Below are 12,126 nucleotides of genomic sequence, written 5' to 3'. Positions count from 1 at the left end.
GTTCCCTTCCAACCCAAACCATCCTATGATTCTGTGATCTAACCTTGAGCAAAGATACAGCTAGGCAGTGAATTAAAAACTAGCCAGGTATGAGTCCAGAAAGTGCAAGTGTAAGTGGTCATACAAAAGTCCAAATGCTGGACCATAAGGAAGGTTGTAACTAGTGGTTCAAAGAGAACCAGTAGGAAATCTGGTATCACTGTCTGGCTCTGACACAGACTTCCTTTATGTCCTTGCCTAATTCACTTAATTTAGCTATTCTCCAGCTAAGGCAAGGAGACAATAGTACCTCCTTAATGGTCTTATGAAGGTCTCTTGAGACTGTGGAGAGAGACAACTTGACTCCCTCTGTGTTTATATACTCCTGAGCAAAAGGGATTCCAGATTATAAATGCCTGGGTCTGCTGCTGCTCCCCAAAGTAATTGTATCAAATATATGGACCAACAATAAAACTTCATAATGTTTTCCCATTTGGGGTTAAAGGATGTATTTCATTCGACAGCCTGGAATGTAAAGTGTGGCTATAGTTTTGAGCTCTCGTTTCTTGTTTTGGTTTGTTTTGTTTGAGGTTTTTTCTATTTTTGGTCAATGAAGTAAAATTCAAAGTGCTTACCCCCTTCTTGTTTTAAATCAAGAGGGTATCCCTTTAAGAAACAATTAACAGCTCATTCAAATTTTCTTCTGTATCATTTTTGGGTCTTTCTTCCTCTAACCAAATGGTTGCAGTTCAGTCACACCTGGCAGAAGTTCTTTAGCCCTGTCAGCTGCAATTTTCCAGAGAAACGTCTTTGCTGGATAATTCCTCATGAGGCTGGAGGAGAGGACAGGTTGTGTAGCTGTCTGCATTGGAGGGTAATATTGCCCTCTTCCTGTGATCATCTGTTGACTTTTGGAGTGTGGGACACTGAATAACCCAGCAGAGAGATATCACCTGTGAGCAAGAAGGTAAGAGCAAGTACTCTTGGTGAGATGATGTTATTCTCTGGACAATTTTTCTGCCTTTCTAGGCAGGACAGTGTGGCCTCTTTAACCCCATCACTGGATCAGTGCTCCGAAATCACACTAGTGTAAGCATCCCACCTGAATTAAGCAAGTAACTCCTGGCTTCTGACTCCACAATCCAGCCTTGGGCATCCCCTCTTAGCCTGATGCCTGCATCCCCCTCTTCCTCCCTCTCCCTTGAAGCCCCCTGCTTGTGGGCTCCTTGATATTTTCCAGTCCTTCCCTAATGAGCACTGCAGAATTACAGCTAATTAAGGATGTAAATGATGCTGGAGAGGGAGAGAGAGGGAGAGGATGGGAAAGGGCGGGGGGGAGGGCAGCTACTTGCTGTGTGCAACTCTGCAGTAAAGTGTCTCCTACCTCAGCAGAAAAGTTATCACGGGAGACAATGTCAACTTTATGGAGGTGGGGAGGGCCCTTTGCGTGGCTTCATCCCTGCCTGCAATAACTGCTGCCTCTCTTTTATGTGTCAGCACTGCAGATGCTGAAGTCCTCCCTCCCAAATGCTGCTTTGTCAGCTGGTGCTGTCATCGAGCCCTGGTCTCCTTCTCTGGAACTTGCCACTACCTCATCCATGTGTTGCCTGGGGGGTGAAGGGCTCAGAAGACCTCAAAACCTTCCTGTTCTCTGGGTGAGCAACCTGTTGTGTCCCTCTTGCTTGCAAAGGGATTTTGGGTGAGGTCCACCTCCAGATTTAGAAAGGACACCGTTGTTCAGGAGGGGAATGGATTTTGGCCACTTCTCCTAGGCACCGGGGCACCTGCCTCTCTGGGCTGCCACCTGCTAGTGCTGGTCCTCAGCCAGTGCTCCCCAGGGCAGGAATAGGGCTAAGTCCCTTACCTCTGCAGTGGTGGCCCGTGACTGGGACAACATGTCTTGCGGGGTGACACACGCTGGTGGCTGGAGCTGACAGCTCGGGCCACACGACCCTGAGATACATGATTGTTCACACATGTGAACTGATCTGGTTTGCTTTAGGAAATGCTCCTGAAGGAAACAGTGGGGGTACTGGAGAAAAGCAGGGTTTATCCAGCAAGGGGTTGCAAGCCCTCCACCCTACCAGCAGCCTTGGCTGGCAGCTCCTGCCCCTGCCAGGGAGCCAAGAGTCAGCTGTCTGGCAGCCCAGCATTGGGTAGAGATGGTTCTGCTGGCTCTGAACAGCTGTTTGAACCCATTCCAGTCTCTCTGGGTCCTCCCGAGTACGTTTCCAAGCACTCTGGGTCCCTGTTGGCGTATTTCTCTGCACATTGCCCAGATCAATGAATTGCGAAGGGAGACTTGCCCCAGCCCCACAGCCAGTCCGTCTGTCTGTCCCCTGCCTGGCTGAAGCAGGAATGCCCACCCCGGGTCAAGGGGAGATGGCATTGGGTGGCAGCAACGGCGGCGGTGGGTTTTGTTGTTGTTTCCCCAGAGCGCTGTGCAATATATTCTGATTTTTTTTCTTGTCATTAAGCCAGTGCCTCGGAGATGATGATGTAGTCCCTATGTGGGCCGCAGAAAGCACTTCGAGCCGTGCTGGAGTCGTGCTGGGTGGCTCTGATAGCAGAGCTAATGGGAGCGAATGGGATGCAACGAACTGTTCTAATGACACCAGCCAGGGAAGAGACAACAGTAAGAATAAATAAATGTTAACTATTTTCCTCTTCCAGACATTTGCATCTATTGCCATTAAGTTCATTTAAATAAGAGAGAGAGCGAGAGAGAAGGGGAAACTTACTACTACTCTTAATAACAAGTGTCTAAAAATAAATTAGGATGCTGGGATGCACTTAAGGCATTTTAAAAATAAGTCTGATTTCTTCCCCCTTTCCTCTTTTTTTTCCAAGTTGGAGGGTTTTAATTTGGGCCAAGTAATTTTGGTGCAAACGCTTGGGCGCCTTTCGTTGGGAAATTGGGAGGAATGCAAACAAGATTTCACTTCATTAAACAGGGGCAAACAGTAGAGAAATTGCACTTACTTATGGAAATGACTTTTAAACATGAACAGCATTTACTTGCATTGCCTTGTGCTGATTTTTTTTTTTTAAAAGATTATACATGTGAATAATTCACTGCGGGCCAATTAGATGATGATTTCATTTTTAACCTCTCTTCCTTGCCATCTTGCTGGCTGTCCCTTTCATTGCAATTTCCACTCTCTTCCTTCCTTTCAATAAATTAATAAAGATCAAATAATCCCTCTCCCTGTGGTGCCAAGAGCTAGCTTCTTTGAAAGGGTGTAAGGTGAGAAATCAGAGGATCACCATCTCTGCTAAGCTGCCCTGTGATGCAGCAGAAATAACTTCATGGGATTTCTAGAAGCAGAACTGCACCCATGTGTTCAGGAATAAGGAATGGGAGGAATGAAAAGTGGACAGGAATGAAAGGTGGAGACAGACAAAAAAGATCTCCATGCTGTCTGCATGCAGAATGAGGTGTTGGAGAGAGGCTGAGCAAGCAGGATTTACCCTCTGTGAGACTCCATTGATCCTGACACGATCACACCAGCGTGAGTTTACTCTGGCCAGGCTAAAAGCAGCACTCAGATGGGTGACTCCATGGCATTACTAGGGATAGAATGATGCCCTGAAACTCTTCGTCATCCCTGGGCCCAGATGCAGGCCAAAAAGATGTGAGGCCACTGTTTGAACCAGGGAAGAATGGCCTGGGATGGGAGAAGAAGCCAGAGGAAGATAATTTTGACTTTTGCCGGGGCCTGTGGCAAGTGGACCTTACAGCAAGTGGATAGAGGGAGAGTTCTCCATGGGGCCTCAGTGTTTTTCCCAGTCTAACAGATGTTAGAGATTCTTGCTGTTATTAATGCGTGTGTCAGGGCTTTTCCAAGCTTTCTGCGGAAAGCAGTCTGTGGGATTTCATGACAGCAGGATCTGCCAAAACTTTCAGAGTGCTGGGAAGGAGTTCCAGAAGAGACTGGTTCCCTCTGGTCTCAACTTTGCTGCTTCTGCATTTCATCAGATGCCTGCCAGCTTAAAAGCAGCATTGGGAGACTCTGTCCATGCAGACCCCAGTCATGCTTGTAGGAAGGCAATACCTGTCCTCAAAACAGGTTTTTTTCCCCAAATATTTAACTCCTGGAACTCTTTACAGTAATTAAAGTATGTAATACAGAGCCTTAAAGCCTCTAAAAACATAGTAAAAATATATGTAATTAATTAATTGTAAAAAATCAGCCATTCTGCCTGTTTCATTTCTTACTTGACTTTTACCTGTGTTTCTTATCTAGCTCTTAGGTCTCATTCCTACATATGACCCGCTCTACATCAAATGTGACTGCTGTCCTCCTTTCATCTGCCCCAAAATGAAGGAGAAACTTTGGTACCTTCCCAGTGAAACTTCCAGTCCCCTGTCACTGCCACGACAAGGGTAAATTGGAATATCTTCTCTCCCTGCATCACCCCCAGCACACCTCTTTTCTTAGCTAAGCAAGAGGCTTTTCCCTGGTGCCAGTGGAGTCACACTGCAGAAGAGTCACTGCTCTGTGGGGTGAGTCTCAGTCCTGTGCCAGTCCTGTGAGGTGAGTGTCTGTCCTGTCTTCTCCTCCTTACAGGTGGGAAAACAGAGGCATGCAGCAGGTAGGACACCTTTTTGCTCCTGTATACCCTGGCCAAGCGTAGTCAGCAGTGGGAGAGCTGGGACCCCGGTCAGAAGCAGGACTGTCCATAATCTAATTTCTTGTTCAGCTCTCATTTAAAAGTTTATTTTAATGAAAAAGATCTTTCTGAGAAGCTCCCCTCCACATGGCTGGTAGATGTCACAGCACCATGTCACCACTTTCTTCACCCGTCTCTGCTGTCTCTGAAGCCTTCACCATCTTCCTCCAGGAACTCCTTTCTTGCACTGTCCCAGCCTCATCCCTCCAAACTGCTTCCCAGGATGTTTCATTGTCATTTTGTCAGTGTTTGCTTTCTCAACAGATCAGATTCCCAGCCCTTCTGTGCTTCAGTGTTTTTATGACTCTTCACTGGTTACAGTTTTAGGGGGGAGGAGGTGGCTGCAAGCAATGACCTGTGATTTCCAGGGAAGGGGAGAGCAAGAAAACTTCAAGCAGCATGGCCTCCTGCTGGGAGCAGTCCCTTTTAGAGCCCTTGTGTCAATTATGGCTTTCAGAGACACTTCCCCACTCTATTTGTTTACCCTGGGGAAGCTCAGCATGCCTGTTCAGGGCTGAAGGCATGCAAATTCACTCTCGAGGCAATGGCACAAAGGTCTTTCAGTCTAGGCTTGAGAACTTTGCATTGCCTGTTTCTGATTCAACCTACAACACCAGGACCTAAGCTCCACGAAATAGGTTCTCCTTTCCCTAGTGAAAAGGCTTTCACTTTCAGGCTCCTCTGCAGTTCTGTTGTACTTGGTATCCTCCAGCTGAGGCTGGAGTTGAGGAACACAGAGACAGATGTGAGCCCATGTTAACAACAGTCAGTGATGCCTTAGCTCTGCACCTGATGCTGCTGACGGTAGTGTTGGGTACAGGACATTTTTTAGCCCCACAAGGCTGTTCCTGACAGCTATTCCAAACAAATTCCAGCAAAGACTCTTTTATCCTGGAATATCCACACTTGGAGTTATTAGGAGACATCTTCCTGAGAAGCTTTGTGGAGAGATAAGCCCAGAAACAAGAGCTATGAAACAGCATGTTATGTGCTGAGCAATCTCTGCAGGAGAGGTGTTTCCATCTGCTACACAACTCTTGAATTCAAGAATAGGATCCTACGGGCTGTTTGGTACCTCTGCTGACCTCAGCAGGCTTACCACCAGGGACAAGTTTAGCTCTATGCACTCATTTAACCTGCTTCCCCTGAGGTACCTGTGAGGCCGAAAGCTGTGTGAGGTGGACACCCTCAGCAGTGGCACTTCAGCTGCAGCACTTCACAATGGGCACTCTCTTGATGATCTGCTTGTGCAGCACCTGGAACTGGGGGACAGTAGTGGGTCCTGACCATGCCCATGTCCACAAGAGCCGTGGGGATCATCTACAGGCAAGGCAAGGCAAGCCAAAACAGGGCAAGTTGTCTGTTCTCTGTGCAGTCAAGAAGTCTTGGGCTAAGGAGGGCTTCAGAGGTTATTGGTGTATCTGACACTGAAATGAGCCTTGTTCTTTTCTTCGGCCTCCTAATGACAGACACTGTCTCTGGTCACTGAATTAACAAACTCAGGTAGAGGTGAGGAAACGTCAGACATTGTTATTGACATTCCTGCTGACACCTTCCCTTCAGACACTGCATCCCTGGGGGCTGGAGAGTGAAGGGCTGGGCTCCCTGGACAAGGGTCAGAGAAGATGCTAGACTGAGGCCTCTCAGAAAGATTTCTACCTGCAGCTGCATTTTTTGAGAAGAAGAAACCCTTGTTTCCCATATGGGCTCTACAGAGAAGTAGCAGCAGTGGTGGAGTGCTGATGACATTGGAGAGCTGCTAGTCATGCTGCCAAATACCATCAGGTCTTGAAAGGTAACTTGGCAGCATCCCCTGCGTGACTTACATGTTTCTTTTCTAAGCCCAGCAGGTGTAAGCGTTAAAGTGGGGTAAGCACATCCATTTCACCTCATCATTGGTGGAAGCCGTATGATTAAGAACTGGCTGAAACATGACATTTTCCGGACTGAACTCCAAATGATGGTCAGTTTGGGCAGAACAGGGACAGTTTCCTCTCACCAAAATTTGTATGAGAGTGTATTTTTGATAACAAATGAAAAATCTTACCATTAAACAGAAAAGCCCCCTTTTATTTAGCTTTAAAAAGAATTTGAACTATTGATAGGTAAGAAAAAATCTGGACATCTTTTCTGATTTACTGTGTTTAAAATACAAATGCAGAGTATGTTTCTAGAAATTATCTTCCATTGGAGAAAAACTGAAGTCTTACAGGGCTATGTAATAAACCAGAAATACTTAGAGCAAAGAGGAAAAAAAACCACAATGTTTCTGAAAGAGTTTTGTAAGGAAACATGGAAAGCATAAATTGGTAAATGTAGAAATTCTCTCCTGCCTTTCAATTCTCAAAATCTAGAGAAGGGAGACTTCGGATATCAGCGACTCTTTGCTTTATAGAAATGATAAAGCCACACTGGTACTGTGCCCTCATAATGTGTATCAATTCATATTAGAGAAGCATACAGACTTCAAAAAATGCATTTTGTCTTCTCTTTCTTCTCCTCCTTCCCAAAGACAGATCAATTTCTTTGTCTGCTTTGCACAAGTGTGAGGACACCAAGACACGGAGATGGGAGTGGTCTTGCCCAAGGTCACACTGCAAACAAATTGTCATGGCAAGAGTCACTCATCAGTTGCTGTGAGGAACAGCAGAGGAAAATGTGGTCCAGCCTTATATGTTCCACTACCATCATGGCACTGTGTTTCAGATCCACTCTGTGAGTATTGAATTGTCTTGCCATCTCTGACAAGCAGACAAAACAGAGAAAGAGGCTGGTCCAAAATGACTTCTGCTACTTGCAAAGGGAGAATCTTGGGGTGTCACTGGCTGGAGATACCCCAGATATCTGAGAAGATTTGTGCCACAAATTGTGGCACATGCATCATGTGACTGTTTTTTTTCCTGATCTTGGGGTCATGTGCAAGGAAATAAGTAAATGGTAGGAAAGCCAATGGGAAAAGAATAGTTATTCTTCTGGGGCCCTGGCAGAAGGAATAAGAATGTGGGGGTACCTGGGAAGGCCAGGGAGCAAAAATCCTGAAACACCTTTTAACCCATTTGTTCTGCATTTTCCACTCTGTAGATCCTGCTCCCCTCTTCCCTCCCCCTCCCCCTCCCCCAGCTTGACTAGTAATTCAGGAAGAAGAGGCCAAGGAGAGTAATATCATGCTGGAGATAGGACTGGAAGGGCAGTAATTTAGAATCAGAGGCTTATAGTATTATTGCCTGCAAAGCCATTCATGGGAAATGATTCCAACCATCCCCATTCCGCTATCCCCCTCCCCATCCCGCTCTCCTTGCTCTGCAATAACAATAACAGAAATGCCTTCAGGAGGCTTTTCTACTCAAAATGCAGGCAAAGGAGTGCTTTTCTTCACCACCCCTCTTCTTTCCCTTCTCCCTGCACTCAGTTGTCCCCCCTGCTTCCAAGCTTAACCGCTGCTCCCTCCCTTCTCCCTCCCCCCCCCCACAGGATAAAAAAATAAAAATAATAATAGGGGTAATAAGAGAGGAGGTAATGGAACGTTCTCCAACTGGGCACATGTCAGAAGCCATTATATGTGGTGCAGATTTGCATAATTCAAGAAGCATCAAATTAAATTTGCATAATTCCTTTGATTACACTTGTTATTAAATGTAAGTGACATTGATTTACAAAATGGCCCAATATAAGGTTAATAGCAAATGTCACCTTCCAGCAGGGTGAATAGGGTGCGTGTGTGGTGGTGGTGGTGATGGAGGAGGGGGAGAGGGGGGCCTGGGGAGGAAGGCAAGCAGACAATTGATTTCTGCTCCTCTCTCTTCCTTAAAGGGCTCAGGTCTCCTTTGCAGAGGAGCCCTCGGCTCTCCAAGGGCTGCACTTGGCTTTCACGTGCATGCAGTGTCATTAGGCGGGCCTGCCAAGTGGCATCGGTGCCATGACTCTGCCACCTCCTCCTCTGCGCTGAGGCATGGTGTGGCCACCGAGCCAGCTCCTGATGGGAGCCAGGCAGGGTGGAAGGAGCAGAGAAAGCCAAAAAGTCTCTCTCTCAGGCCCAGGCATGCTTGGTGGGCAGGAAGAGTGGCTTGGAAGGCATCTTTGTAGGAAGTTCCCATTGAGGCAAGTTTTTTAAAATGATAAGTGAGCTGGACCCGGCCTGTCGCCAGCTGGCAGGACACCCTGTACATCTGCTGGGAAAGCACTGTGAGGAAGTGAGAGTGATGCGAGGAGCAGGGCCTGAAATGCCAGCTCTGATGGCAGGGATTACATGGTAAAAACACATCTGTGATTACGGCAAGACCTGTAAGTTAAATATAGACCTGCAGCCAAAGATGAAAGACTCCGTGCAGTACATACAGAGCTAATGGTGATACAGGCCCATCACCATTGTCCCCTTCCTTAGCCTGGTATGACAGGACATGGCATCAAACACTACTAGGGTACCCTGGGGGCTGTATGACAGGACATGGCATCAAACACTACTAGGGTACCTTGGGGGCTGTATCCATTTTGCTAACATGGACTTCAGACCATCTCAAACATTTGCCTTGTGAGTAGACTCCATCTCTGAATATCTTTTTGCCTCTCTTCATTCTGTATTTTTGTCCAGACAGGGCATGTGATTTCATGCAGGGAAACTGGTAAAGTTATGTGAGCACCTGAAGACTGTAGTGATAAAGTCATAAGTGTACCAGAACTGTGTGAAAAGCAGACTTCTAGTCACAGGCAGTTCCAAAGACATGCATACCTGGCCATAACCTGGTTTTGGTTCTGCTGAAACTTTTTTTGCAAATCAAGAGGCTGGCTGAGAGGGAAACAGGGACCCACAGCATTCCTTTTGATTAATTTAAATGTCTTGTTCAATGTGGAAAAGGATGTTTCTTTTGGTGTCTGAGCTCTGTAAACATTGTCTAATAGCATCCAGACAAATTAGAAATAAATGTCACTCTGTACCAACGATCAGAAGGGTTTTTTGGAATGTGTCAAAAGAAAAGGCACCCAGTTTTCTGGAATATTTTTTTCAAGTTGTTTTTTTTTTTCTTACTTTGAACAAGACCAGCTGCTATAAATGCTATGAATTCACAGGATACCCCAGCCAGCTCAGATGTGGAGTTCTCCTAAGAAAAAGCGTCCCAAGGAAAAATATCTCTCAGTTGATGTCCATGTCTCCATGAAAGAGGTAAAGACTAGCAGCAGGTGAGGAAAATGCTTGATCCCAGGCCCACTAACACCAACAGGATTGTCCATCTGCAAGGGGAGCCATGATGATAAAGCTTACATTAGTGGGAGAGGCTTTGGAGTACCTACTGAATCTGCTGCTATTAGAGCATTGGCAGCCACAGAGGAGCATTGTTCATATGCAGTAAAATGGTAACAATGACAAGATATTACAGCACATGGACTGCACAGGAATCCCACACTTAGAATGGCAGGTGTGGGGGATATTATGCATGATCTGGTATATATACTGATGATAGGTGGTGTTTACAGCAGGAAGGATACAGTGATTGGTTTATAATTCCAGGTAGAGGTTTTTCAACCATTTGCAGCTGATTTTTGTATTCTCCTCATCAGCTCTCTAAAGCTCTAGAAGTCCACGCTTAAGATAAAATCAGTGAACCCACTTTTCAGATCCCAACATAATCATGTGAAGCTAGGTCTAATAATCTAGATGATTATCTACTGAACAAGAGATGTGAAATGTATTTTACAGGCCTTTGGGCAATCTAAAAGGAAGCTGCCGTATGCACTCTTCTAATGCCCTACACATTGTCCCACATCCATCAAGGAGCATTGCCTTGGTACATCCCAAGCATCCAATGCTTGCTCCACAGCAGAATATATTTATGACCCTCCTGAACCCAGATTCTCAAAGGTACCCAGTGATTTGGGGTGCCCATCTTCAGGCAGTTGAAGAAAATATCTTTTTGAGATTAAGCACATTTTTGGTGGCTAATGGCTCAGGCCTGGGTCCATTTCTGTTGTGAGAAAGACAGAAGATGAAGTGTGTAGATTTGGTGAATGGACACAGAAGGGTGGATGGAATATGCAGGTCCATTGTGCACACCCTGGATTCCCTGGGAGCATGAAGGAGGTGTTTGTGTGATGCCAAGGGATTGCTCTTTACTTTGAATATTTGTGTCTGTTGAGCAGGTGTTGTGTTTCCCTCTAGAAAGCAGCATTCCCACATGGCCTGTTGACAGGCCCCTTAATGCAGAAGATGCAGGTTCTATTCCCAGCCCTGTCAATCCAATGCTCTCTACTGCATCCTTCCCACACCCAGGAGCATCTTGGCTGGTTAGCCTGCAAACTCTTTGGGCACCTCAGCTTCAGATCCCTCTGTGTGCTCTCACAGAGTGCTTGGCACAGTGGTTCCCAAGTATGTGACTCTTGCCTTCCCTGTGGGGCTGGTATGGTTGTTTAAGCAGACCCTGAGGCTACAGGGGTGTTGCACTGCCTGAAAACCAGTTGCTGGCAACACAGTTTTACATGGTACCAAGCAGGGTGTTCCTCTGCAACAGCTCTGTCTTGAAACTCAGTGTCAATCACACTCCCAGGCCATCATGCCACCTCTGACATGGGGATGCTGACTTGAATGTGGAGAGTGAGAGGCTTGTTTTAAACATGGATTAAGGGGCTGTGAAATTTGCTGCCAGTTTTGGAGGTGCAAGGGATCCCAGCCCAGGCATGGCTGGTGCTCACGTGTGCAATTGCATCCTGAGCTATTTTCATGCCAGCATAAGCCGTAACTCTCCCAGGTCAAAGTTGGCATGGGCAGAGGCAGTTAGCACTGGCAGCTGCTGCTCCTGCTTTGCCAGGGGAAAGGGTCATTTCTTTTCCCTTCCACTTGCTACTTTGGCAGCTGCCGGGCTGGTACAGAGCTCCCCTTGCCGTCAGGAAGATGGGGAGCTGAGCTGGAGCCCCCGAAAGCTGGCAGCAGGCAATCAGGCAGTAAAGAGAGAGAGACTCTTATTAAGGGTAACCCTGGCTCTTGCTGACAATTGCTGACATCGTCATATTTAGCACCCGCATGCAGCGAGCCTGAGAGACACTCACGCACTGGGTGAGCCAACTGCAAATTAATCGTCAGTTCATTACTGCTCTGTGCCTTTCATCCTGACAGCAGCCTTTCAAACGTGGATATAATTGGAAGGGTCCATGTGGCAGGAATTTGGTGAGGGCTAGGAGGGAGAGACCTCAGCTCCCTCTTTTCTTTCCTCTCCCTCCCTTTCTCAGACCAAGTTCTGGGAACAAACAGCAATCTTAGGACAGGCTGATGAAGGAAATTAATCTCTCTTGCCCTTGTATCTCATCCCTGCCACCTACACCCCTTGCCATACGTTGAGGTCTTCATACCAGGAGATCTGTTTACATCCAGGAGGTTCCCTCGAGCTATAATTACCCTCAGCTTGCAAACAAAGTGTGCAGAATAGCAGGGTCGCCTGTGAGAACTTGAATATGTGCATCATTGTTATTGCTGGTGGTGGGTATTAC

The 12,126-nt window shown here is 46.6% G+C and overlaps 1 long non-coding RNA gene across 1 annotated transcript; it reads left to right on the top strand.

The window, feature by feature from the left end:
* Window positions 1-2,600, top strand: LOC116790047. Its single transcript, XR_004358241.1, has 3 exons — window positions 1-946; window positions 1,477-1,634; window positions 2,457-2,600. It is a non-coding gene; the product is annotated as an uncharacterized LOC116790047 (long non-coding RNA).
* Window positions 2,601-12,126: the final 9,526 nt, after the last annotated feature.

This window comes from Chiroxiphia lanceolata, chromosome 8 (assembly GCF_009829145.1).
Source record: "Chiroxiphia lanceolata isolate bChiLan1 chromosome 8, bChiLan1.pri, whole genome shotgun sequence".
NCBI lineage: Eukaryota > Metazoa > Chordata > Aves > Passeriformes > Pipridae > Chiroxiphia > Chiroxiphia lanceolata.
The sequence above is the reverse complement of the archived record's forward strand: the minus strand, read 5'-3'. Positions and strand labels throughout refer to the sequence as shown.